Below are 26,365 nucleotides of genomic sequence, written 5' to 3'. Positions count from 1 at the left end.
CGTAAGATGTATGGGTCTGGAAAACTACTCACAGCTGAGAAAAATGTAAGTGAGATCTCTCGAAGCCAGGCACGGCCAGTCCTTTAGGGCTGAAAAGCCACCCCCCCCAAATAACCCTGCCCCCCCACCTTTTGCCCCTCATGAAGAGGGTGTGTCAGGCTGAACAATGGTCAGCCTGACAGACACTCTTCATGTTAGGGTCAGGCAGCCAGGAGGAGACATGTGCGATTTGTGCACACTCCTGGCTGCCTGAGCTGAACTTTGCTGGGCTGAGGAGGTCACAGCTCCTGTGGGCGTGACCTCCTCGGCTCAGCAAAGGTGCTTTCCCTCCCAAACTCTGTTGCATCCTCTTATTTACAATGTTCCTATCCCTTCCCTTTTCTCTCTTGACTCCCCCCTAACCCTCCACCCCCCTAAATGTACCGAATCAGCCTTGGGGCTGCTAAGCGACGAAAACATGGCCGGCGACCAAACATGCACCATCACAGACAACTTCCGCTGTTTTAGCTGACATTTTCCCTGCCAGATTTTGCGAGATTTACCTGGTAAAATGTGACAGGGAGGAGGAGAGTGAGGAGAGTGCGGGCGGTTAGAGCCGGTGGAGGTCGGTGGACTATCATTATTGCTGAACCTCTAATTGCATCGCAAAGCCCTTTTTGTTAAAAAAAAATAAAAAAAAATAAATAAAAAAAAGGCTGAATCATGGCCTATGTAGAGCATACAAAATGATAGGAGTCAGGAAATGGGCAGACTACAAGTTTCAATATCTACGTTTCTGATGGACACTCCAAAGCACAATTTGCTCATCTTTTAAATAGCCAAATTCCATGACCCAATCCAGAAACTTCTTACAGCGGTAGCTTCCGTTGCCATCTGGTTGCTTTTCCCCTGCTTCTGCATCACCTCCGGATGTGCCGACACAGCTCCATACATGACACCACCTTGCATGCGGACATTAGTTCATTCTTTCTCTGGCCTTATAGATACAGATTTAGAGCCCTCTTTGTTTTTACTTGACAAAAATCCTCTTAATGTTTGTTGGAAAGGAGTGTACCTACGTCTAATCTCAAATACAAAAGTCTTATTGTTTACACTTTAATCTCATCAAATCCTGCAGGGGTTAGCTGTTGCTTTGAGGTCCAAACAACATCTGCATTAAGATTGAGTTTCGACCACAAACCCACTGACCTAGGGCAAGCTTGCCCTTATGCATCCTAAAGCAGTCGTTAAACAGGAGACCAAACAGTTCATAGTTAAGGCTCAGTGTGAAATTCAGGCCCTATCCAACTCCCTTAACAGATAGGCCCCCACCTCCTTGCCCCCCCCTCCTCCCTCACCCCCACCAAAAGTGTCCTGCCAAGAGTTCCATCAAAAGAGGCACAAGAAACTCAAAACGAAGACTATGACTTCATCTTCTTCCAGGTGAGATTGTGTTCTCCGACCAGTTTTGAAGTGAGTAGTGTTGTTTCCGGAACCCCATAGCATCCTTCTCCTCAGATCAGACCCTGATCCTATAGAAGCTCTAGCTGGAGTTCCCTTGGCATCTCTCTTTCCTTAGAAAAAGCTTTATACATCAAAGAGTACTCCACCACCTCTGATGTGCCCCTAGATTCCAAGGTAGGGTGGTGCCTCTGGTTTCATTGTCCACAGTAGTTTTGGCCTTGGTGCCTCCTGATTCCCAATGGCTGCTTTGGTGCCATCAGTTCAGCCCATGACTTACCCGCATATGACCCCTTGGCACCATCAGTGGCTGTAGTCGCGTTTGGAGGTCAGGACAGTGGCAGACTTTTACTTGAAACAGTGTTCATGCCAGCTTGAAGGACAAAAAACTTGCTGAGTATCTTTCAAAGTTAAAATAAATTGACAGTTGGAGGAGCTCTTTGGCTCAGATGCTGATGTCCATAGCTGATAGGACACATAAGTGCCCACAAAGATTTTAGATCAGAGGAAGCAGGCCTGGTGCAACAGGTTAGCTATAAGTTGACTGCTGGTGAAGAAACCTACTTCTTGCCAGGCAGCCATGATCAGCTGGTAACGTGTTGTCCCTGCACTATGCTGATTTTGATCTTCAGCTGAATCTGTAAAAGCTATTAACATGAATCGGGTGTTCCCTTTTATTTAGTCAGATATTCCTCCTTTGCTGCTGATGTGCACAAGACAGCCAAGGTATTGGAGATATCCCTACATACTTATGAGGGTAAATCCAACTTGCAGTCTGTAGTTTTCTGCGTGGGCCACCCTAACTTTTAACAATCAGAAGCAGATTTATGTACCTGAGACAGACTGCAAATTGCGTACGGCCTACTTCCTCTTAATAAAAATTCGTTTTGGCACATTAGTCTACTAACAGCCTGGTTGTTAAGGCCACAGCGGCCATGATTGGCTTCAAGAAGCCTTTGTTAAAAGTCAGCAGTGGCTCTACACAACTAGTTAGTGACTGCAAGGTCTGCCAACTCTTTTCTTACCTCCTTAATCTTTTCTAACAAGACCAGAAATCAAAAGGGCATAATGGACCTTTTGTGTGGCCAGGAAATGCAACAAGCTTGCTCGCACACTATGTTGAAGCACTGTGAGAAATGGCAAATTTGCCGTTGCCAGCATTCCAGAGCACATGAAAGGGCTCTTTTGTCAGCTGGCCAATGAAAGAAAGGATGCTTCCAAGCAGTTGTTGAGATGGAACTATGACTGATGGATGAGGCTGTCCGCTGGTGTCCATGGGTGTAATTATATTGAAATAAGTTTGAATGTATTCCATGCGATTCTCTAGCAATACCCAGGCTGACTTCATGTACATGTATGGAACACACAACATCTTTTGAAACCAACCCAGTTCCTTCTTGGAATGTTTCAAGGATGACAAGGCCATATCCTGCTCTTTAGGCCTGGCCTCACCCACCAACAAGATAAGTGCTTTCTGATTTCTTTAGACAACCCCCAACCATGCAAAGGCAACCATTACAACATACCTAATTCCTGGAGTTTTTATTTTGGCAGAAATGGGGCTAAAGTAGCCCAGTGACTCAAAACTAGCTAGGACCAACAATGCTAGCCAACTTCGTCTTCTGCTGTAGCTAATGACACAAAATGTATTTGATGTTCCCTCCTGGGAGCATAGCTCAGCATGTGTGGTTTGCAGGTAGGGGTTTTAGGAATATATTGTTCCTGCATTGCAGTAGAACCGTCACTTCAGACTAGTGAGTCTTGAAGATTTTCTTTAAGGTGTACACACTACCCTTTTCTCAAGTGTCAAAGCACAATACCTCAGCTATTTCTTCATCTCTGCCTACAATAATCTGGTCAGTGGAAGCTCAGTCTCTTCTCTATAAAGGTGCAATGGAGGTTTACTACTGGTCATGAAGAGGAGTTGAGATGCTAGTATAGCTATTTATATGTTCTTAAGGATGGTGGCTTACAGCTGATACTGGATCTAAGAGTGCTGAATTCCTTCGTGAGAAAGAAAAAAACAATGTTGCTCTTCTTTGCACAGGTGCTGCTTGAACTGAGCCTGCAGGACTGGATGGTGTCCTTGGACTTGCAGGATGCCTATTGTTGACAAGGTCACTGCAGTGATGCGTGTGGCCCTTTTGGTAACTTTTTGCAAGCAGCCTAAGACCTTCCGTGGTAGCTTCTTCCTTTGGTGGTAGAAGACATCTATGGGATAGGACAATCCACAGTGTTTTCGACTTTGGTGGGGTAAAAGAGACATATCTACGTTCTTTGCTTCCAGGCAGTCCATTTGGTCCTGAAAGCTTTCCTGCCATTGATCCAGGAAGTGATGCGATTGTTTGCAGATAACCTAGCCGCAATATATTACTGAACTAGCAAAGCACTATGAGATCCAGCCTTTGCAGAGAACCTTCACATCTGTGGCAATGTGCTCCTTGAACCAGGTCTTTTTTTAAGTGGCTCATCGTTTACCATGCTTGGTGAATATCCAGGTGGAAGCCTTCAACATGCACTGCTTGCTGGACCTCGAATAGAAGCTCCCCAAATTAGTCCTGGTGATCTTTTCTATCCCAATTTGCCTCTTTGGACAATGAAAAGTGTCCTTAGTTTTGTGTCTTGCAGAATCCTCCCCACAACATTCTCAGTGATACATCCTTCAGCTCCAGTAATCAGTTGAGTGCTTCCAGAAGTAAAGAGGAATAAGATCAAGTTAATTCTCATTGCACCGGATTGAGCGATGGGGGTTTTATATCGGTCTACGGGCACTTAATCTGGGTTTGCCAATTCCATTGCAAGACAAGATGGCCCTTCTGTCGCACCATGGGGACTGACTTTGCACCCCAACCCTCACAGCCTCAGATTGCATTGATTGGAGACAGAGTGTTAAAATGTAAGCCTATCTGGAAGTGGAGATTTCCAGTGTTAACTTGTCGGCAAGACTGCCATCGAACAAGCATATGTGTGCCCGCAGTTGGAGGTGCTTTAATCCCAGTGTTCTTCTTAAGTACTGGACTCCGGTGGGGTGCACTCTCTGATGCTGTGTTTATTAATAGCTTTCACCAAGCAAGGTTTGTCAGTTGGCACAGTTAAATGTTATTTGGCTGCTCTGTCAGCATTCCTATGCATGCCTGGTTGTTTGTCTCTTTTGGTATGATCAGCACAGGTGGAGCTGCGTGCTTTAATTTTTTTTAAATAAAAAAGAAACCTGACTCCAGTGATTTCACCTTCGCCATTCACGGTTCCAAAATCGGACTTGAAGTTCGTTTTGACATTCCTAATGACTTTGCCCTTCCAGTCCATGCCCCATGAAAATGCTCACTCTGAAAACTGCTCCTCATTGCCATCACCTCAGCGAGGAGTGTCAGTGAACTGCAGGCCTTCTGTCAGCAACCTTGCTCATCTTAGATTATTGGTGACTCTAAAGACAAAATTCATCCTAGCTCCCCTCCCACTACTCTGCCTGGCAGTAAAACAATATTACACAGTCAGACAATAGTGGCACTGGGGGGGGGGGGGGGGACACAAGGAATAAGAGTGAGAACAAAACACGGCTGCTTCTGCAATGCACACTTCCGGAACAGTTTTCACAATGCACGTCTCTTGAGTAGTGCATGCTGTTTCACTCAAATGAGGATTTAGACCCACTGCTACGTCATAAGAGAACTTTATTAGTAACTTTTATGACAAATCTATCTATCTATCTATATATATATATATATATATATATATATATATATAGATATCTCTATCTATATATATATCTATATATATATATATATATGGAAAATGTCACTTACCCAGTGTACATCTGTTCGTGGCATGAGTCGCTGCAGATTCACATGCTGTGCACAGTCCGCCGGGCTCGGAGTGTTACAAGTTGTTTTTCTTCGAAGAAGTCTTTTCGAGTCACGAGACCGAGGGACTCCTCCCCTTTCGATTCCATTGCGCATGGGCGTCGACTCCATCTTAGATTGTTTTCCCCGCAGAGGGTGAGGTAGGAGTTGTGTATGTTAGTAATAGTGCCCATGCAATGGAATGAATACGTATGTACATAATAAAGGTTAAAGTAATATATTTACAAATGTACAAATGTTCAAGATCTACTTCTAAACGGCTACAGGCTCCCGGGGAGGCGGGTGGGCGCATGTGAATCTGCAGCGACTCATGCCACGAACAGATGTACACTGGGTAAGTGACATTTTCCGTTTGATGGCATGTGTAGCTGCAGATATACATGCTGTGCATAGACTAGTAAGCAGTTATCTCCCCAAAAGCGGTGGTTCAGCCTGTAGGAGTTGAAGTAGTTTGAAATAATGTTCTTAGTACAGCCTGACCTACTGTGGCTTGTTGTGCAGTTAACACATCTACACAGTAGTGCTTGGTAAATGTATGAGGCGTAGACCATGTTGCTGCCTTACATATTTCGTTCATTGGAATATTTCCTAGAAAGGCCATGGTAGCCCCTTTCTTTCTGGTTGAGTGTGCCTTTGGTGTAATAGGCAGCTCTCTCTTTGCTTTAAGATAGCAGGTTTGAATACACTTAACTATCCACCTAGCAATGCCTTGTTTTGAAATTGGATTTCCTGTATGAGGTTTTTGAAAGGCAATAAATAGTTGTTTTGTTTTTCTAATTAGTTTTGTTCTGTCAATGTAGTACATTAGTGCTCTTTTGATGTCTAATGTATGTAGTGCTCTTTCAGCTACAGAATCTGGTTGTGGGAAGAACACTGGTAATTCTACTGTTTGATTTAAGTGGAACGGTGAGATAACCTTTGGTAAAAATTTGGGATTTGTTCTTAGAACTACTTTATTTTTATGTATCTGAATAAATGGTTCTTGTATGGTAAATGCTTGAATCTCGCTCACTCTTCTTAGAGATGTGATGGCAATCAAAAATGCAACTTTCCACGTTAAGTATTGCATTTCACAAGAATGCATGGGCTCGAAAGGTGGACCCATGAGACTTGTTAAGACAATGTTGAGGTTCCATGAAGGAACAGGTGGTGTTCTTGGTGGTATGATTCTCTTTAAGCCTTCCATAAACGCTTTAATGACTGGTATTCTAAATAGTGAAGTTGAATGAGTAATTTGTAGGTAAGCTGATATTGCGGTGAGATGTATCTTTATGGAAGAGAAAGCTAGATTTGATTTTTGCAAATGTAGTAAATATTCTACTATATCTTTTGGAGATGCGTGTAATGGCTGAATTTGATTATTCTGGCAGTAATACACAAATCTTTTCCACTTGTTTGCATAGCAGTGTCTAGTGGTAGGTTTCCTAGCTTGTTTTATGACCTCCATACATTCTTGTGTGAGGTGCAAGTGTCCGAATTCTAGGATTTCAGGAGCCAAATTGCTAGATTCAAAGATGCTGGATTTGGATGTCTGATCTGTTGTTTGTGTTGTGTCAACAGATCTGGTTTGTTGGGTAGTTTGACATGAGGTACTACTGACAGGTCTAGTAGTGTCGTGTACCAAGGTTGCCTTGCCCATGTTGGTGCTATTAGTATGAGTTTGAGTTTGTTTTGACTCAACCTGTTTACTACATATGGAAGGAGAGGGAGAGGGGGAAAAGCGTATGCAAAGATCCCTGACCAGTTCATCCATAGAGCATTGCCTTGGGATTGATCTTGTGGTTACCTGGATGCGAAGTTTTGGCATTTTGAGTTTTCCTTTGTTGCAAATAGATCTATTTGAGGTGTCCCCCAAACTTGAAAGTAATTGTTTAGTATTTGGGGGTGAATTTCCCATTCGTGGGTTTGTTGGTGACCTCGAGAGAGATTGTCTGCCAACTGGTTCTGAATCCCTGGAATAAATTGTGCTATTAGGCAAATGTGGTTGTGAATCGCTCAATGCCATATTTTCTGTGTTAGGAGGCACAACTGTGTCGAGTGTGTCCCTCCTTGTTTGTTTAGATAATACATTGTTGTCATGTTGTCTGTTTTGACAAGAATGTATTTTTGGGTTATTATGGGTTGAAATGCTTTCAGCGCTAGAAATACTGCTAACATTTAGCATGTATGTCCCATTGTCCTTGGATGCTGTGTTGATTGAGGTGTGCTCCCCACCCTGTCATGGAAGCATCTGTTGTTATGACGTATTGTGGCACTGGGTCTTGGAAAGGCCGCCCTCGGTTTAAATTTGTACTGTTCCACCATAGAAGTGAGATGTATGTTTGGCGGTCTATCAACACCAGATCTAGAAGTTGACCCTGTGCTTGTGACCATTGTGATGCTAGGCACTGTTGTAAGGGCCGCATGTGCAATCTTGCGTTTGGGACAATGGCTATGCATGAAGACATCATGCCTAGTAGTTTCATTATCATTCTGACTTGTATCTTTTGTGTTGGATACATGGCCTGTATTACCTTGTGAAATGTTTGAACCCGTTGTGGACTTGGAGTGGCAATCCCCTTTGCTGTGTTGATTGTCGCTCCTAAGTATTGCTGTGTTTGACACGGCAAAAGGTGTGACTTCGCGTAGTTGATGGAGAAACCTAGCCTGTGAAGGGTTTGTATGACATATTTTGTGTGCTGTGAACACTGTTTTAGCGTGTTGGTTTTGATTAACCAGTCGTCTAAGTACGGGAACACATGTATTTGCTGCCTTCTGATATGTGCAGCTACTACTGCCAGGCATTTTGTAAAAACTCTTTGCGCAGTTGTTATTCCGAATGGCAACACTTTGAATTGGTAATGTATTCCTTGGAATACAAACCTTAGGTATTTCCTGTGTGAAGGATGTATTGGTATATGGAAATACGCATCTTTTAGATCTAATGTTGTCATGTAGTCTTGCTGTTTGAACAGTGGGATTACGTCTTGTAACGTGCCCATGTGAAAGTGGTCTGATTTTATGTAGGTATTTAGTGTTCTGAGATCTAGTATTGGTCTCAGAGTTTTGTCCTTTTTGGGTATTAGAAAGTACAGTGAGTAAACTCCTGTGTTTTTTTGTTGAATTGGTACTAATTCTATTGCGTCCTTTTGTATCAATGCTTGAACTTCTAGTCCTAGAAGATCTATATGTTGTTTTGACATATTGTGTGTTTTCGGTGGGACATTTGGAGGGAATTGGCGAAATTCTATGCAATAACCATGCTGAATAATTGCTAAGACCCAAGTGTCTGTTGTTATTTCCTCCCAAAGTTTGTAAAATTGGATTAGTCTTCCCCCCACAGGTGTTATGTGATGGGGGTGTGTGACTTGTGAGTCACTGTTTATTTTGAGGGGTTTTGGGGCCTTGGAATTTTCCTCGATTTTTTGGGAATTGACCCCCTTCTATATTGTCCCCGAAAACCTCCCCTCTGATATTGATCCTGGTAAGTAGGCCTTGTTTGTGAGGTTGTGGTTTCTGTGGGTTGACCTCGAAACCCTTTCCGAAATGTGCCTCTGCTCTGCGGGGAGTAGAGTGCGCCCATGGCTTTGGCTGTATCGGTGTCCTTTTTGAGTTTCTCAATGGCAGTGTCTACCTCCAGCCCAAACAATTGCTGTTCATTAAACGGCATATTGAGCACAGCTTGCTGGATTTCCGGTTTGAACCCAGAAGTGCGCAGCCATGCGTGCCTTCGTATTGTGACTGCAGTGTTTATTGTCCTTGCAGCTGTATCTGCTGCATCCATGGAAGACCGTGTCTGATTATTCGAGATACTTTGTCCCTCTTTCACCACCTGTTGCGCTCTTTTTTGGAACTCCTTGGGTAAGTGTTCGATGAAATGTTGCATTTCATCCCAATGAGCCCTGTCGTATCTTGCCAAAAGTGCTTGTGAATTGGCAATACGCCACTGATTTGCTGCTTGTGCGGCAACCCTTTTTCCCGCAGCATCAAATTTGCGGCTCTCCTTGTCTGGAGGTGGTGCGTCGCCTGAGGTATGAGAGTTGGCTCTCTTACGAGCTGCCCCCACAACTACTGAGTCTGGTGTTAGTTGTGTTGTAATATATATTGGATCTGTGGGCGGTGGCTTATATTTTTTCTCCACCCTCGGAGTTATGGCTCTGCCTTTAACTGGATCCTGAAATATTTGTTTTGAATGTCTTAGCATTCCTGGGAGCATGGGAAGGCTTTGGTACTGGCTATGGGTGGAGGATAGGGTGTTAAAGAGAAAGTCATCCTCAATTGGTTCCGAATGTAAGGAGACATTGTGAAATTTGGCTGCCCTTGCGACCACCTGTGTATAGGATGTACTGTCCTCAGGTGGTGACGGTTTTGTAGGATAAGAGTCTGGGCTATTGTCAGACACTGGAGCATCGTAGAGGTCCCATGCATCGGGATCATCCTGACTCATTGTGGTATGAGCTGGTGAGTGCATTAGTGGTGGAGTTGTCGCTGGTGATGCATGTGTTGATGGTGGTGGAGAAGGTGGTGGGGTTGTTTTCTTTGCCACCTTTGCCTGTGGTTGCTTGTCCCCTTGTTGAAAGGCAAGTTTTCTTTTAATCTTGATTGGGGGAAGAGTGGTTATCTTCCCTATGTCCTCATGAATATGAAGCCTTCTTTGCGTGTAGTCAGGCTCTACAGCTTGAAGCTCCTCCCCAAATCTATGTAATTGGGTGGTTAACCCCTGTTCCTCCGTATAGGATCTAGTTTTCGGCTCCGAGGCTGGATGTTTCTGGACCGAAACCTTGTCGGAAGTCTTTTTCGGCTCCGAAGAAATTTTCTTTGGTTTCGGCGCGGTGTCTCGGTGCCGAATCTCATCGGTGCCGCTGTCTCTGTGCCGAAGTTTCTCGGAGCCGCTGTCTCGGCTCTGAGGTTGCTGTGTGGCGGTATCACGACCGGAGTCGGATGACTTCGACACCAGCATGCCCTTTTTTGGTGCCTTGGGTCGGTCACCTAGTTTTTGGGTTAAGCCATGGCCTGTTGGCGGTGGCGTCCCCTGGGCTTTTGTGGACTTTTCGTGAGTTTTTATTTTCGACGTCTTACTCACAGTTGTTGTTTCTTCGGCGTCGAGTTCTTCTGAATCCGACTCGTGGATGGAGAAAGCTTCTTCTTCCTCCTCGAACCGTTGTTGACCTGTCGGCGTGGACGCCATTTGTAATCTCCTGGCTCTTCAGTCTCTCAGCGTCTTCCTCGACCGAAACGCTCGACAGGCTTCACACGTATCCTCCTTGTGCTCGGGGAACAAGCACAAGTTACAGACCAGATGCTGATCCGTATACGGATATTTGTTATGGCATTTTGGACAGAAGCGGAACGGGGTCCGTTCCATCAGTCTTGAAGTCGCACGCGGTCGGGCCGACCAGGCCCCGACGGGGGATCGAAATTACCCCGAAGGGCCACCGGAGCTCTTCAAAATTCGGTGTCGATTTGTTCTTAGTAACCCGATAGCGAACGCAACAATACCGACGTTTTTTTCCGAGATTCTAACTAACTTTCCGACCCGAAACACGGAGCGAAAAGGAACACGTCCGAACCCGATGGCGGAAAAAAAACAATCTAAGATGGAGTCGACGCCCATGCGCAATGGAATGGAAAGGGGAGGAGTCCCTCGGTCTCGTGACTCAAAAAGACTTCTTCGAAGAAAAACAACTTGTAACACTCCAAGCCCGGCGGACTGTACACAGCATGTGTATCTGCAGCTACACATGCCATCGAACATATATATACATATATATATATAGAGCAGTCAGTTCTTACCGGGTACTGGTGACAAAGGTGTGATGCACCTAAGATGTTACCTTCCAGATACCAGGAGCCACATTCTGAGGTGATCCAAGATGCCAAATCAGCCAGAAAGAGGAACCAATACAGGCATCGACATTAAGAAGCGCTCAAACAAAACAGAGAGCCGTAAGAGTCCCAAAGACTCTACCCTGGCTTCAAAAAACAACAAACAGTAACAAGGTTGGAACGAAATACGGTGGTCAAACTGCCAACTTGGAAGCCCTATAGTGCCCAATGTTGCTAGGCACGTGGGCTACTGAAGTGTTCGCAAAACAGAGTGGATTTCTCACAATGTCCAAAAGTCCCTGTTCTGTGACTTTACTCAATCACGGCTCCACAACACCTTCAACTGACCTTCCAGAGTCAAAGACTAGTGTACAGCTAAGAGCTCTGAATCTAGTTTATCTAGCCCCCACTGAAACCCTCTCTATTTATTCACCATATACTTTGTTCTTCCCTGAAAAGTTGGTGGTGTGTACTTGCCTCTCCTTTCTATCCAAGGTGTCCGCACTTCACATGGCACAGCCTGTCACTTTGCTTTCCTTCCCCTGATCTGTCCAAGGAGAAGATGCACAAGCTGGATGGGAAAAGAGTGTTTAGCTTTTACAAAGAAAGGGCATAAATTGTGTGGCTGATCAGCCGTTTGTTCATTTGCTGGTTAGAAGTGCACGGGGTTGTGCAAGCGCACTCTGCCGCATTGGAACATCCTCTGCACCAGAATTTGCTACAATCTGGCGAAAACCGCTTCCCAAAACAATATCTGGGCTCATTCAATGATGTCACCTCCCCCTGCTTCTTTGGCGCTGGCCACAGATGTCCCAGTGAAGGACATATTTCTAGCTGCGACATGAATGAACAACAGTCCTTTTGCAGGAACTGTCCTTCACAGTTTTTGAGTCATATCATCTCTTCAGGTCCTTTTCTTGTTTTCTTTCCTGTTTTTGAAAGGTAAATAATCTGTGGGACTAAGTGTCCGGCAGAACAAGATACTTACCTTCGATAATGCTTTTTCTGGTGCACACTCTTCTCCCTCTCCACAGCTTGCTTAACGCTCACCTGCCTCCCCGCTCTGAGGAATGGAGATGGTAAGGAAGTCTGGAGATACGGCTGATGTTGAGTTGGTATACCGTTGGCATACTTCTGTTTACCTCTGCTCAGCTTTCCTTACTGCTTCAGTGTAGGGTGGAAAAGCTATGGAACTGACGTCTACACTCGAGGTGGCACCTTTACCAACATCACGCCTGGCCGGCGCTGTAGTGCAGTGGGTTGAGTCCCCCGGCGGCTCCTGTCCACGAGGAGGAGAAACTGCTTTGTAAAGATTTCCTTTTCTGGAACTCAACATATTCAAAAGCTGAGGAATCAATGGAAAGATAAGAATGAGTTACCTGCTCCAATGCTCTTTCTGGTACAGGCTAACTACAGATCTCTCACCTTTTGAAAATTCCCAAAGGCGTCAGAATGGATCCAGAAAATCTTCAGCAGTACTCCTGTGTGCCACCAGGTAGCACAAGCGGTTCACATCAGTAATGTTCCACACCAGAAGCAATGTGCACATGCCTAACTAGGCGCCACCTGTAAATGGCTACTCTTGGTGTTTGACATGTCTGCACTCAAAAACTGAGAAAACATCAGATCGGCTGTGACCAGTTTGCAGAAATCTAATGTTCGAACTTTTTAAATGGAAAAAAAGAGTGCACTTCACAGAGAGGGTAAATGGGCAGGCCAGTGAGGGATCCATGCTTAGAGCCTTTACTAGAAAGAGCATTATCAAAGGTAAGTAAGTTGTTCTTCTGATGGAGAGTCCTAACCTCAGATTTCTCACCTTTAAAATAGATACCAAAGCAGTACCTCACACAAGGTGGTCTGTGACCTGTCCCACACCCAAAAGTTTTGCAGGACTGAATAGGCAACATGCTCGTATCGAAGGACCTGACTGTCTGGATAGTAATGCTGAATGAACAAATGGCTTGGCACCTTGAAAGCCACCTATCCAGTGTCCATAAGAAGCACCCCACACGTCAACATTGTGATGGCAGTCTTCGCTTTGGTAGAATGAGCCTGCAAATCTGAAGAGGTCTGCTGTTTGCCAGTGCTTAACACATCATAATGCAGAATATGATCCAGCGAAAGATGCTCCTCCTTTGTACTGCCTTGCCTTTCTTTGCTCCAGTGAATCTGATAAACAGCTGATCGTTCACCTGGAGTCTCTGGTCTGATCATCAGAGAAGCAGAGAGCCCTTTTTTTAATCCAAACTGTGAAGTGTCTCCTCCTCAGATGGGCAAGGCAAAGCAAAGAATGTCAGAACAGTGCTACTCTGACTGACATGAAAGTGAGTCACAAACTTTGGAATGAGGATTGTACCTGCAAAACCAACTCATCCAGGTAGAAAGTGGTGTAAGACAAGTTGACAGCCAGGGCCTGTAACCCACTCACTCGATGCACTGATGTTATGGCAAGAAGAAAGACTGTTTTGAGGCTAATGAGCCTGAGAGAACAGCTGTGTACAGGTTCAGAGTGTACATGAGGGATGTGAGAACTAAATTTAAATCCCATTGGGGCATAATAAATGGAGAAGGGGGCGACATATATTGTAAACCCTTGAGGAACCATTTCACAACTGGTAATATGAACAACAAAGACTGGTCCAGTAACTGTAAAGAGGCGGAAAGAGCAGACAGGTATCCTTTAAGAGTGCGCAGAGCAAGGCCTTGCTAGGCTAGGGGCAACATCAAGACTTCCAGACAATTTGGAACGGAGTGAGTTGATCTATTTGGAAGCACACCAAGCTAAGAATTTTCTCAATGGAAAGCATTTACAGATTTGGCTGAGGGACACCTGGCTGCCAAAATAATGTCAATGACTTCAGGAGGAACATCGCAAGCACTCGTCTGTTGCTGCTCAATCTTCAAGCACGGAGATGGAGTTTTTTATTTTTTATTTTGTAATGACAATTATCAAGTACATTACATTGGTGCTCATGTGATAGTATATATCCAGAACTGTGTAATAAGCAACAATATTTGCTGATGTGGCTTCATGGGCTCCCATATGGCCACGGAAACCGTAATGTACATGTCAACAAGAAACATGTCATTAACAGTGGTGAATCAACAATTTAAACGGGGTCATCAAGAATTCCCCCCCAAGGTCTTTCAAGAACTTATAATCCTTGCGAAAGTACAGTTATCAAAGTGCACACATTAGTCCAGTGACAGAGTTAGATATCATGCATGAAGGACACAGCACATCTCTCCTGGGGGGAAGAGCAGCAATGCATAAGGTGCAATATCTACAGTTAGGCATGCTAGGGGCTAGTTTCATTCTTATCTTGACAATCCCGTTCCTTCAAGCCTCCTTTGGTATAGTCAATTAAGACCTGTGCTATTGCTCCCCCAGGCCAGCAGGGCATCAACCCCTTATTATCTGTTCTAGTCCGTCCCATATTCTCCTCCTCTGCACCAGCCCTTCAAGTAGGTCTTTTTCCCAGTCTTTGATTGCCAGAGGCCCAGCCAGTGAATCGCAATACAACGTCTGTCCACTGTGAGCCCCAGGATCATATATTGTCTTCTAAGAGTCTTTTATGGGTTCTCACGGAGTAGGCCAAGCAAGTACCTATGAGGTAGTCATGGTATTGTCCACCCGGTAACACACTGAAAACAGGCAAGCATCTCGTCCTAGAACAGGATCACCTGCAGGCAGTACCAGAGGGGGTGAATAAAGTCCACTGCCGTCACCCCACAGTGGGGACAACGGGGGTCTCTGTTAGGGTAAATGATGTGAAAGTGTCTGGGAGAAAGATAGGCCATGTGCACTATGTTGAATTGGATTTGTTTGAAGCATGCTCTATGAACTTCCTCATGGATCTTACCCCAATTGCGTCAGTGTAATGGGGTCATCACATATACCTCGCCACTTCACCACCACTGGCAGCAGGGGTGTCAGTCTGTCGGCGCACAGGGCCCTGTATAGATGGTTCATGAGGCACCACCAACCTCCCATGGTCAGCACTGTGAGGAAGGGATGAGGTGCATCTGGGAACGAGGGCCACAACTGCTTGGCCGTTGCAGCAATTTTGGTGTAATGAAGAAACTGGCCACGTCCCAGTCCGAACGTGTCAATCGCATCCTGCATAGTTATGAAACGCCCTTCCGTGTATAAATCAGACAGCAATAAGCATCCCACCTCCTGCCAGTGGTCCACCGCCATACAAGAATGGACGCATGATCTAAATATCAAAGTCTGGAGCATAAGGGGTGCGTCCCACTATACGACGAGAAACACTTTCCCACAGGCTCCCCATCTGATGTATCAGGAACAGGCAAGCCTCAGGGACGAGCCGTCCCTTGAACAGTAATTCCCCTAGTTGGTAACCATCATGGGTATCTTCGAAGAGGGACCTCTCCCAGTTTGGTTCTCCGTCCAACCAGTGAACCGCATATTGTGAAAGGGCTGAAAAATAATATAGTTCTAGGTCTGAGACCTTCCATACCGCCCCTACTCAATTCCCTTTTAAGCACTACCAGGCTGACCCTGCGTCTAGCTACCACTGAGAGGAAGTTTCAGCAATAATGAGTCAAGTTCCTTAAACACTTTTCCAGGTATCTCATACATTGTGCCCTGTAGGGCATAGAAACATCTCAGAAGGATCATCATTTTAGTTAAGGCTATCTTCGCCGTCAGGGATACTTTAAGAGTATTCCAGAATTGGATCGAGGAGCGAAGGTTCCTAATCACTCTACCCAAATTCAGCTAATAGGCCCGCTGCTCAGTTGATGCAATATATATCCCCAGGTATTTAAGAGAGTCAACTGTCCATTGGAGTTCTAACCTAGGTATTCGCTGGGCCACAAGGTGGCCCATTGGGAACAGAAGGGACTTAGTATTATTAAGTCGTAGCCCAGAGTATTCACGGAAATCAGACATAAGGTTGAGCAGCAGTGGTACAGAATCATCTGTTTGGCGGAGATAAACCAATGTGTTGTCTGCATATAACGACACAATGTGTTCAGTTTTGCCTTAGTCTACGCCCCACCCATGGAGGACCTGTCTCAACTGGCAGGCTAGCAGTTCCACTGCCAGAGCAATAGGGGCAAAGGACAGCCCTGCCGGGTGCCACGTTGTAGTTTGAAAGGATTTTATTCATATCAGCCTGCGCACACTCAGGCCCTGGAGGACTTATACAGCAAGCACCCTCTCAACCCACTCAAGGAATAGTCAACATTGTAGCAGTTTTACAGTCAATGTTATTCTCGTTCAGGAGCTAGATCTAGTGTCCGCACCAGGGTCTCAGCTATAGAGACCCTGAGGCCATTCACCAGACCCTGGATCTTGGAAGCATGAAGTTGGAGCCTAGCGTGTATGAAATTTAGTCAAATGTAAAGGATATCAAGGTTGTCCAACCAACAAGCAGGTATGTAAATCTGCGGTTTTTCACCCCCCCCCCTTGGGGTTTTGCGAAAGGGGGAGAAAAGAGGAGGCCGGGGGATTGAACCAGGTATCATCCCGGTAATGAAAACAATCCATTCACTCAGCTCCAAGGCCACTGCTCTGGGTGTCCTGCACGAGGCAAAGGGGAGAGGAGTTTTAAGGATATGGTTTGAATGAGCTGTCACCCTGGGGAGTTGCCACTGTCTGCTGTGTTAAGTCGTTGATAGGATCTTTGCAGGGCCGTACACCCTCACAAGATGCAAAATGGCATCCCTGTTTCTGTAGTTGAAGAAGTGGGCGATGAGCGCACACAGGAGCACCCCAGGTTGAGGCATAGGCGCCTGGGCCCTATGGGCCCATTCTATAGAGAAAAATTTAGATAAGCGTAGTAGCACAGAGGTTATCCACTCTTCTAGGAAGATATCTACTGCCAAGCCCTCCGCCTTCTCAGGAAAGCCAATAAAACATTAAGTTGTTGCATCTTGAGCCCCCTTCGGCATCCTCAAGGCTGCACTTTATTTGTGTGGCAGTGGACTTCAACACTACGACAGTGGCCTGCAAATCTGACCCCATCCATCACAACTGAGAGACATCCCTCTGTGCCGATGTGACACTCTCAGACACCTTGCGCAAGTCCAGCTGCAAATGGTTAATATCAATGGCCAAAGTGTATATTTTCACCTCAGTCAGGCGTGACCCTTGAATGGCTGCCATGATTTCAATTGTGTCTTACTGCATACCACCCAAGTCTCGCCCCTTCAATCACCCAGAGCTCCCCGTCCGTCCATTGAGGGAAGGGGTACAGCACGCATCATGTACAGGACATTTTTTATTGGACCCCCTTGAGTGATTTCTCCTTTTACATGGCACATCCAAAGGTAGAACAACGCATGAGTCCCACAAGCTTCAAAGTAGGCTGCAGAATTATCTATAGTGGAATAGCTGTCCAGGTAATTATATAATAAGGTGCCAGTGAAGACCAGGGGCCTTGGGGTGAAGGTGGGCTCAGACAGGACCCAGCAGCCCAGCGCCCAGTCCGGTCGGCCACACACCTCTTTTGGCCCGCCCATTTAGGCCCTGGTTCTCAGCATACCCCCCCCAAGGCACCACCCTGATCTCCTTACTTTGATGGTGGAGGTCTGTGGGCAAATCCAACGCTGCTGAGTGCCCCCCAACATCAGTCACAGCAGGCCTAGTGGCCCCCTACAAGCGGAGGGTCATGCCTGCACTAGGCTGTCCGTTGCAAGCATGTGCAGGGCCGCCAAGGCCCGCACACATCTCCCATGTCCTCCTGACAGATTACGCAGTTCTGCCCCTTTGGCATCCACAGCATGATCCAAGGACCCGCTGCGAGCCCTACAGCACAGTAGGCTCCCTCAGATGGCTTGCAGTATGTCAAGGGGCACACTTAATCTAAGACTTCACAAGTGGTGAGGCTGCAACGGTGCCCACCGTACTCTCCTGGGATCGCGATCTCCGTACGCAGGGCAGTGCGGAAAGCACCCCAGGCATTACAGGGGGTTTAAAGAAGTAGTGTCCCTGCATGTTGGGGGCATCTGTGCATGTTAGGCCCATAAGATTAGGCAGGATTCATGTGTCCGCAGGAGGAGAGGTGCTCGGGCGCGGCTAACCCACTATCTTGCTTGGCCACACTCACCAACTGTCCAAGGAGATGGAGGTTGTTCAGTTCAGATGCAGAACCCTGACCTGCTGTCGAGACAGAACATCCTCCCGAAGGGGCAGCCTGAATGAAAGACCGATTTTCATCCCAAGAAATTCAGGTTACCAGACTCTACATGCCCAATCTGGGACCACTAGGATGATTTGGGCCCAACTGGTCCTGATCTTCTTCAGAACCCAGAGTAGGAGAGGTATCTGCAGGAAGGCATACAGGAGTCCTGAGTTCTACTCGATACAGAACGAGTCTCCCAGCAAAGACCCCTTGGAAACTCCAGCGTCAAAAAGCACTGTCTTGCATGTTATTGGCTGTGGTAAAAAGATCAAGCCCAGATTCTCCCCAAATGCAGAAAAGACCCTGTGTCACCAGCAGATGTCACTGTCTTTCGTGATCCGCAAGACATCAACAGCTCGGTTCATCCACTCTGTGTTCAAGGAGCCTGCCAGGTGGTGCATCACTAGAAAAAGTCCTCATGCAGAGATCCAAAGCACCCTGGCACAGGCCACATGACCCCAACCTGGTCTGCTTGTTTTAGTACCACATGGCTGTGATGTTGTCCGTTAGCTCCTGCCTTGCTTCCCTTTGATGGATGGTAGGAAGGTTTTTTCAATGCCAAATGGAAGCCTCGCACCTCCAGAAGGTTGATTATGGAACCAGACCTCCACCAGAAACCAAATGACTCTGATTTCCACCTCTCCCATGTGGCTTAACCAACCCAGAAGCGGTGAATCGTCACCACTGTGAGCACTGGGTAGTGTAAGGAGAGGGGTCTGTTGCTGACCCATGTGTGGGCCCGCAACCAGCACTGTGGATCTTTCAGTCTCCTCAGCAATCTGGACCAGACTGGAAAGATTCCCCCAGTGCTATGTCTTCTGGGGCTTCAGATCCCACTGCATAGGTCACACATGCCATCCTGCACACCAGACAATCAGGGTGCAAGAGACCATCAGTCTCAGAGTCACCCGGGATCCAGGACAGAGGATGAAACATTGGGATCGTAGCCAGAATGTCCTGGATTTTCTGCTCCAGGGGAGAAGAGTGAAACTACAGAATGGCTTTGATGAAGGGGAGCGACTGCAAAGGAGTCAGGCGTGACTGGCACTTTGATAGTGAATCCTAATGATGTTAAGAGGTTTGTCATAGTCTGGAAGTGAGTGACAACTACCTGGGGCAAGCCCACCTTCAATAAACAAACGCAGAGGAAGGAAAAAACAGGGACCCCTGCTGCAACCACCACCACCATTATTTTCATGACTCACCATTGAGACCAAAGGGGCGCACATCAAACTGAAAATGCACTGGCCTACCATGAACTGCAGGTAGCGCCACTGGGCCCCATGACAGGGATGTGGAAATAAGAATCCTGCTGGTTCAGCACTACCATCGTGTCTCCAGGGGAGAGGCAGATAAAAACTGGGCAAAAGTGAGCATTTTAAATTTGTCCTTCAACAAGAAGGCATTGAGAAGGCAGAGATCTAAGATGGGACGGATACCTCTGTAATTATTCAGCACCAGGAACCAGGGAGTAGCGGGAAAACCATGACCAACTTCCAGCTACCTTTGGCTAAAAATGGCTTCACTTCCTGCTGCAACAGGAACAGATAGTCCTCCATCAGCCGGTCTAAGGATGGACAACAGTGTGGCTGCGTTTCAAGAAATGGTAAGATTTAATTGCACTGAACAATATACAGGAACACATGTCCGAATTTATTGCGTGCCCCCCTGGCACAAAATATCAGATACTGCCTTCAAAAAGGTGGCTGTGTGCCATCAAAAGTGAAAGACTGGGCTGCATGCTACCACTGTTGTCCATGTGCTTGGTGGATACTGGGCCACAGCCACAAAGAGATTAGGGTAGGTGGGGTTGTTGCAATGGCTGGACTTGTTGATACTGAAAATCTCTACCTAGGCCACAGAGAAAGCGTAATTGTTGATGTGGTTTGCGTGGAGATTCAGTAAGTCACTAGAAGCATGCTCTAACCCTGCTTCTTTAAAGTGTTCTAGAGTCGAATCTGTTTTGTCCTCCAAAAGACGAGATCACTCCAATGGCATGAGCGTAAGACTGGCCTGACTGGCCTCCGAAAAGCCAGTGCAACACATCCAGGCATGCCTACAAAGAGTTACACTTTTGCCTATGGCTCTACTAACCAAGTCAGTGGTGTCCGGACCTCAATGGATAGTCAAACTGGCTGCATAACTACTGCCCTGCTGACAGAGATTAGCACAAACTTCTTCTAGACGGCTCCCCGTCAACAAAAGGATAACCTTCAAGCTCCTCACCCACTCACACAAGGCACTCCACAACACCAGTCCAGCCTACCTCAACAGACGACTCACCTTCTACACCACGTCCCGCCAACTCCGCTCAGCCGACCTCACCCTCGCCACCATCCCCCACATCTGAAGAGCGACTACCGGAGGCAGATCCTTCTCCCACCTCGCCGCCAAGACCTGAAACACCCTTCCCTTGCCCCTACGACAGACCGAAGACCTGCTGACTTTCAGGAAGTGGCTCAAAACCTGGCTATTTGAGCAGTAGCAGCACCCCCCCCACCCCCAGCACCTTGAGACCCTCATGGGTGGTAGTGTGTTCTACAAATACACTGATTGATTGAGTGATTGATTCAAGAACCATGGGCAATACCTGGGATAGAGTCCAAAAGGACACAAGAGTAGCCACTTAGAAGGCAGCTGGCATTCGCCACGCAAAGGGCCAAACTGGTAAAAAAAGGACCCTATCCTCAACAACTTCCTGTCATGGACAGTAGGGAATGAATTTGGGTGATCCTTATCAACTGAAGACTAGTGTACCACAAGACACTTGGGAGTAGGATACTGGATAAGAAAGACCCGGTTGCCAGGAGCATGACAAAGGCGCCTGGCAACCAGCCAATTAATAGGGGACATGAACGGAGCTTAGCCCAGGTCCTCAAAAGCATATAAGTTAGAGCCTCATTAAAAGGAATAATGGCTTCATAACTCTTCTGGCCAGGCTGAATCACCTCTACCAAGACACTGAGCTTTAATTCCTGGATAGAAAACTGAAAGTCAAGAACCTCTGCCGCCCGCCGCACAATGATGGCAAAGGAAGCACTTTCCTTTGTGGCATGGCACAGAGGAGAAACCAATCCAGGGTATGGGGCGGTATCCAGACCAGTGACATCCTGGAGCTCCTCCCATACCACTTATCCTCATAGGGCCAGGTAAACCCATCCCCAGCATCATAGCCATCATGTTCAGAATCTGTGCCAAACAATTCATGTAGGACATGATCTCTTCAGGAGGGCAAAGTAAAAGTCTCAGAATCATAAGGGTGGCTAAACAGCAATGGTGCACTTAAAGCAAGTGAGCAGCCTCTTTTGGAGGTTGGGCAGCAGTCTTAGCACAGGACCAGAGTCCAGAAAGAACCAGTACCAAGGTTTGTGCAGAACAAGTAACCAACCCAGAGGGCCCAGCTGGTGGAGAGGGCATACCCACCAGTGGAAGCCCAGTTAGGAGGCCCCATGTGTGCCAGAGGGAGTTGGTAATAAGTCAAAAAGCCACCCAAATCTGCTGCAGCATTGATAATGGCCCTGGAAATGTGGGTTTCTACATGATAAGGTTTGAAATCAATTCCAGAGTGGAATAGCTCCCAGAGTGAGATCCGGAGGCATGACTATCCCCTCATGCCTTCTCAGGAGATCGAGAGGGGCAGGGAGACGACAGAGTCCTGCTTGGGGTTCTGTGTTTTTTTCTTTCTTTAATTTGCCCAAGGATTGGGACATCAAATAGGATTTATTGTGGGACCAACCTCTGGAACAGGACACAGACCTTGACTGGTCATCATGTGGTCTTGTGGTGTTTGGCTACAAACAACTTTACTTCTCGAGCCAGAGTGGCCTTGGGGTGCATAAAAGCGCAGTCACAACAGGCCTTTGAGTCATACTCTGACCCCAGGCAAGCTAAGTGCAGATTAGTCATAGACCTCGGTTTGCCACATTCCCCAAACTGTTTGAACCCTGTAGATTTGGGAGGTGACAATTCCCTTGTGCAGAAGAAGAAAAGTACAAGTACTCAGAGACGAGAGTTAGCTCTAAATCCACATCATTTGGATGGGAAAGAAAGGAACTGGTGTCGAGGACTCGGTAATAAAAACATTACTCTTTTTTGTAATAATCAGCTTGGAGCTGCACTACTCTACTGCAACATTTTTATAGCTCTTACTACACCCTATGTGGGGTGCTAAAGCGCTTGCCTATATGGGTAGCGTGCTACACCATATAGGGCGTGTGGTTGGAAGTTTGTTGTCTTTGTTTTGATACTATGTGGAAAATGTTTCAATTTCCTGCATGATGGCCGCCGAGTTACAGTAATGTTATTGGGCGCAGTGCCTAACAATATGATGAAGTGTTAGAGGGGTGCCTATTTTGGTTTTCAGTAAGCTGCTATTTTTGAGCAGCTCTATAAGTACTTTGGTGCTATTTTTTGATAATCGGAGTCGAGTTAGCTGGTTACCTCACTCGTTCATTTTGAGACATTATCTTTAAAGTTTTTGGTCCTTTATACTCTCCTGTCCTCTAATGCCGAGTCCTCAATACAGCAGCGGTTTCTGTTTTTTGACAGTTTCAGAAATGTGTCAAATTATCATGTTTACCGTAACCCACAATACACAGTGACACAGAATATACCTCAATTTAAGTTCTTCCCCCATCAGGGTCATAGTTGTTTATCAGTGCCCTGTGGAAAAGCTGTGTACCAAGAAGAATGACTAATGCTGCAAAGGCGCTTTTCTACAACCAGATAAGCACCAAAGTTCCCAGAGACGACCTGCTTGCAGACATATAGGGTAATACTGGAGATAGTGTTACAGAAAATCAAGCAACTAGCTTGTAAAAACTAAATTCCCTTAGCTGCCTTCTGTTTTCTAAGTACTTCCATTTTTTTAAATTTTGTTTGAGGTAACCTGTAGACGAAAGTCCTTGTCCTCTTTGAACAAACAGCACTGAGTGGACATTGATGTTATTAAGTATTATTCACAAGATAATGCTGTATCTGAATTTCTGTCCCTCTCATGCAGTATGCCTTGACTGCATGCTCACACTACCATGAGATAGTGTAACAGCTGAAAGAGGAACTTTGTTGGCCATCTAGTGTGCAGTAGCCGGGAGACAACAGTGGTAGGCCACAGTGCCCACACAGTATATTGTCTACATTCCAGTGACACCCTCTCAAACCCAAGAAAGTGCCTTGTAATACCCGATCAGTAGCAGGTCCGCAGACTCTTTTCCCAACTCCATAACCCCTTTTCAACTCCACTGATTGCCTGTTGCATTTCTCATTAATCGCCATCGTGCAAAATATTATGGGCTCAAGTCTACTCAGACTTGGCAGGAATGCCCCACTAGGGAGTATTTGAAGCATATTACTCCCACGCTGCTGGCACCTCTGCATTTGCTAGAAAACGTCAAGATTCACAGGCTTTGCCAGGGTTTAAGTCGGAATTGGAATATACAATCCCTTTTTTATTATTATATATATATATATATATATATATATACACACACATATATATATATATATCCCCACTGGGGGGAAAAAACGTGGGTAACTTGACGTTCTAGTAAGCTGTTGAAATAATAAAAAAAAAACTAACATTTAAAAACTACTGAATTTCACCAATTACAGTCAGGGCCACTGAATTGTGTGGCAGGGGAGGACCAAATTACGCAGCAGGGTAGACTAAATTAAGCAGCATGAAAAGATACATTTTACAGTGTAACGCAGCACATACTGCCTGGGCAAAGTTTGGACCTCAATAGTAACAGTGTAACTGCTAAATACTGTAAAAATCAACTGAAAAATGGCCAGTCAATCTTTACAAAGGGCGTTCTACTGCACAGAAACACGTATCACCACGATTTTAGTGAAAATAATCCATTTGATCTAAGAAAGATTACGCAGCAGATGATGGATAAATTCCTTATACTGTAGTTATAAGGAAACCACAGCAGCCGCAAAACTACATAATTCTATTGGCCCTGGTTATAGTCCACTGAGCTAATTATAAAAAGCAAAAGCGTGATCTTCGTACCGACAGCTAGGTTTCTGCCAAATGTGGTGTAATTCTGTCCAGTGGTTCGGCCTGTAGTCAAGTCTAAAACTCACACCCTAAGGTAACTATACCTCACGCCTTCACCATCACAGCTAATTACTCCACATATTGTATCATTGATGACATATTCTATGCCATCTTTTACAATCTCAAAGCAACATTTGCAATAAACTTATTTATGAGACAACTGTGCATGGTGAAGGCGCAAGTTTTAGTTACTTGAAAGAATTCTAACTACAACTCCTGAATTTCTATGGTTTTGTACAAATAATTATAACATTCCTGTAACCTTTGTTTTTTGTTTTTTTTCAGTGAATATATATATCTACTGGTGTTCACCAGTGGGTAGTTGTTGTTAGAACCTAGTTTCCATAGGAAAAGTGTTTTTGATTTCTTATCACTTTTATGTCGCTTGACATATTTTCCCAAAATTTCCAAGAAATGTGCCCTACTTTGTCTAGTTCTGTATGGAAAGTTTTGGGCTGTTCTGTCAAGCTGGGGATGAGAAAAAGGGAGATGGGTCAAAAAATGTGTGTTTCCCATGTTATTTCCCATAGACATTTTAGACCAGACTACAGCCCTTACCGCTGAACAGAATTCCACCAAATGTTGCAGAAAGCTAGATCTTAGTCCCCCCCCCCCGGTGGTGCAGTCAAACCATTTTTAAAAAACAAATGTTGCTGTGAAATTGCAGTGGATCACCGAAACCACTGCAAAAAGTTCTAAAAAATGCCCAGCTCTCCGCTGCATTGCTCTTCCTCTAGTCTTCTCCTAACTCTGCCCTCCTCCCCCATTTTTGGAGTGCTTTTTCAAATTTTTTTTGTGCGCCCTGTACCTGCATTTGCCTCCTTTTCGCTGCTTTCTTGCCTTTCACCTCTTTTTTGTGCTTTCTCCTTGCTTTTTCCACGATTTTTTGAGTGCTGCCTTCTTGCTTTTCCCTTGTGGCGTGGACCTGGATGTACACTGGCGTTGGATATATATGTATGTATATATATATATATATATATATATATATATATATATATATATATATATATATATATATATATATATATATATATATATATATATATATATATATATATATATATATGGAAAATGTCACTTACCCAGTGTACATCTGTTCGTGGCATGAGACGCTGCAGATTCACATGCTTTGCACATCCCACCATCAAGTGTTGGGCTCGGAGTATTACAAGTTGTTTTTCTTCGAAGAAGTCTTTTCGAGTCACGAGATCGAGGGACTCCTCCCCTTTCGGCTCCATTGCGCATGGGCGTCGACTCCATCTTAGATTGTTTTCCCCGCAGGGGGTGAGGTAGGAGTTGTGTATATAGTAATAGTGCCCATGCAATGGAGTAAATATGTATGTACATAATGTGGTTTAAAGCGATATATTTACGAATTTACAAATGTTCAAGATCAACTTAAAACGGCTACAGGCTCCCGGGGAGGCGGGCGGGCGCATGTGAATCTGCAGCGTCTCATGCCACGAACAGATGTACACTGGGTAAGTGACATTTTCCGTTCGATGGCATGTGTAGCTGCAGATACACATGCTTTGCATAGACTAGTAAGCAGTTATCTCCCCAAAAGCGGTGGCTCAGCCTGTAGGAGTTGAAGTTATTTGAAATAAAGTTCGTAGTACTGCTTGTCCTACTGTGGCTTGTTGTGTTGTTAACACATCCACGCAGTAATGCTTGGTAAACATATGAGGCGTAGACCATGTGGCTGCCTTACATATTTCAGTCATTGGAATGTTTCCTAGAAAGGCCATGGTAGCACCTTTCTTTCTAGTTGAGTGTGCCTTTGGTGTTATAGGCAGTTCTCTTTTTGCTTTGAGAGAACAGGTTTGAATGCATTTAACTATCCATCTGGCAATGCCTTGTTTGGATATTGGATTCCCTGTATGAGGTTTTTGGAAAGGAATGAACAATTGTTTTGTTTTTCGAATTTGTTTTTCAGCTACAGAATCTGGTTCTGGAAAGAACACTGGTAGTTCTACTGTTTGATTTAAGTGGAACAGTGATATGACTTTTGGTAATAACTTAGGATTTGTTCGTAAAACTAC

The sequence above is a fragment of the Pleurodeles waltl genome, chromosome 4_2 (genome assembly GCF_031143425.1).
Source record: "Pleurodeles waltl isolate 20211129_DDA chromosome 4_2, aPleWal1.hap1.20221129, whole genome shotgun sequence".
Lineage (NCBI taxonomy): Eukaryota > Metazoa > Chordata > Amphibia > Caudata > Salamandridae > Pleurodeles > Pleurodeles waltl.
The sequence above is the reverse complement of the archived record's forward strand: the minus strand, read 5'-3'. Positions refer to the sequence as shown.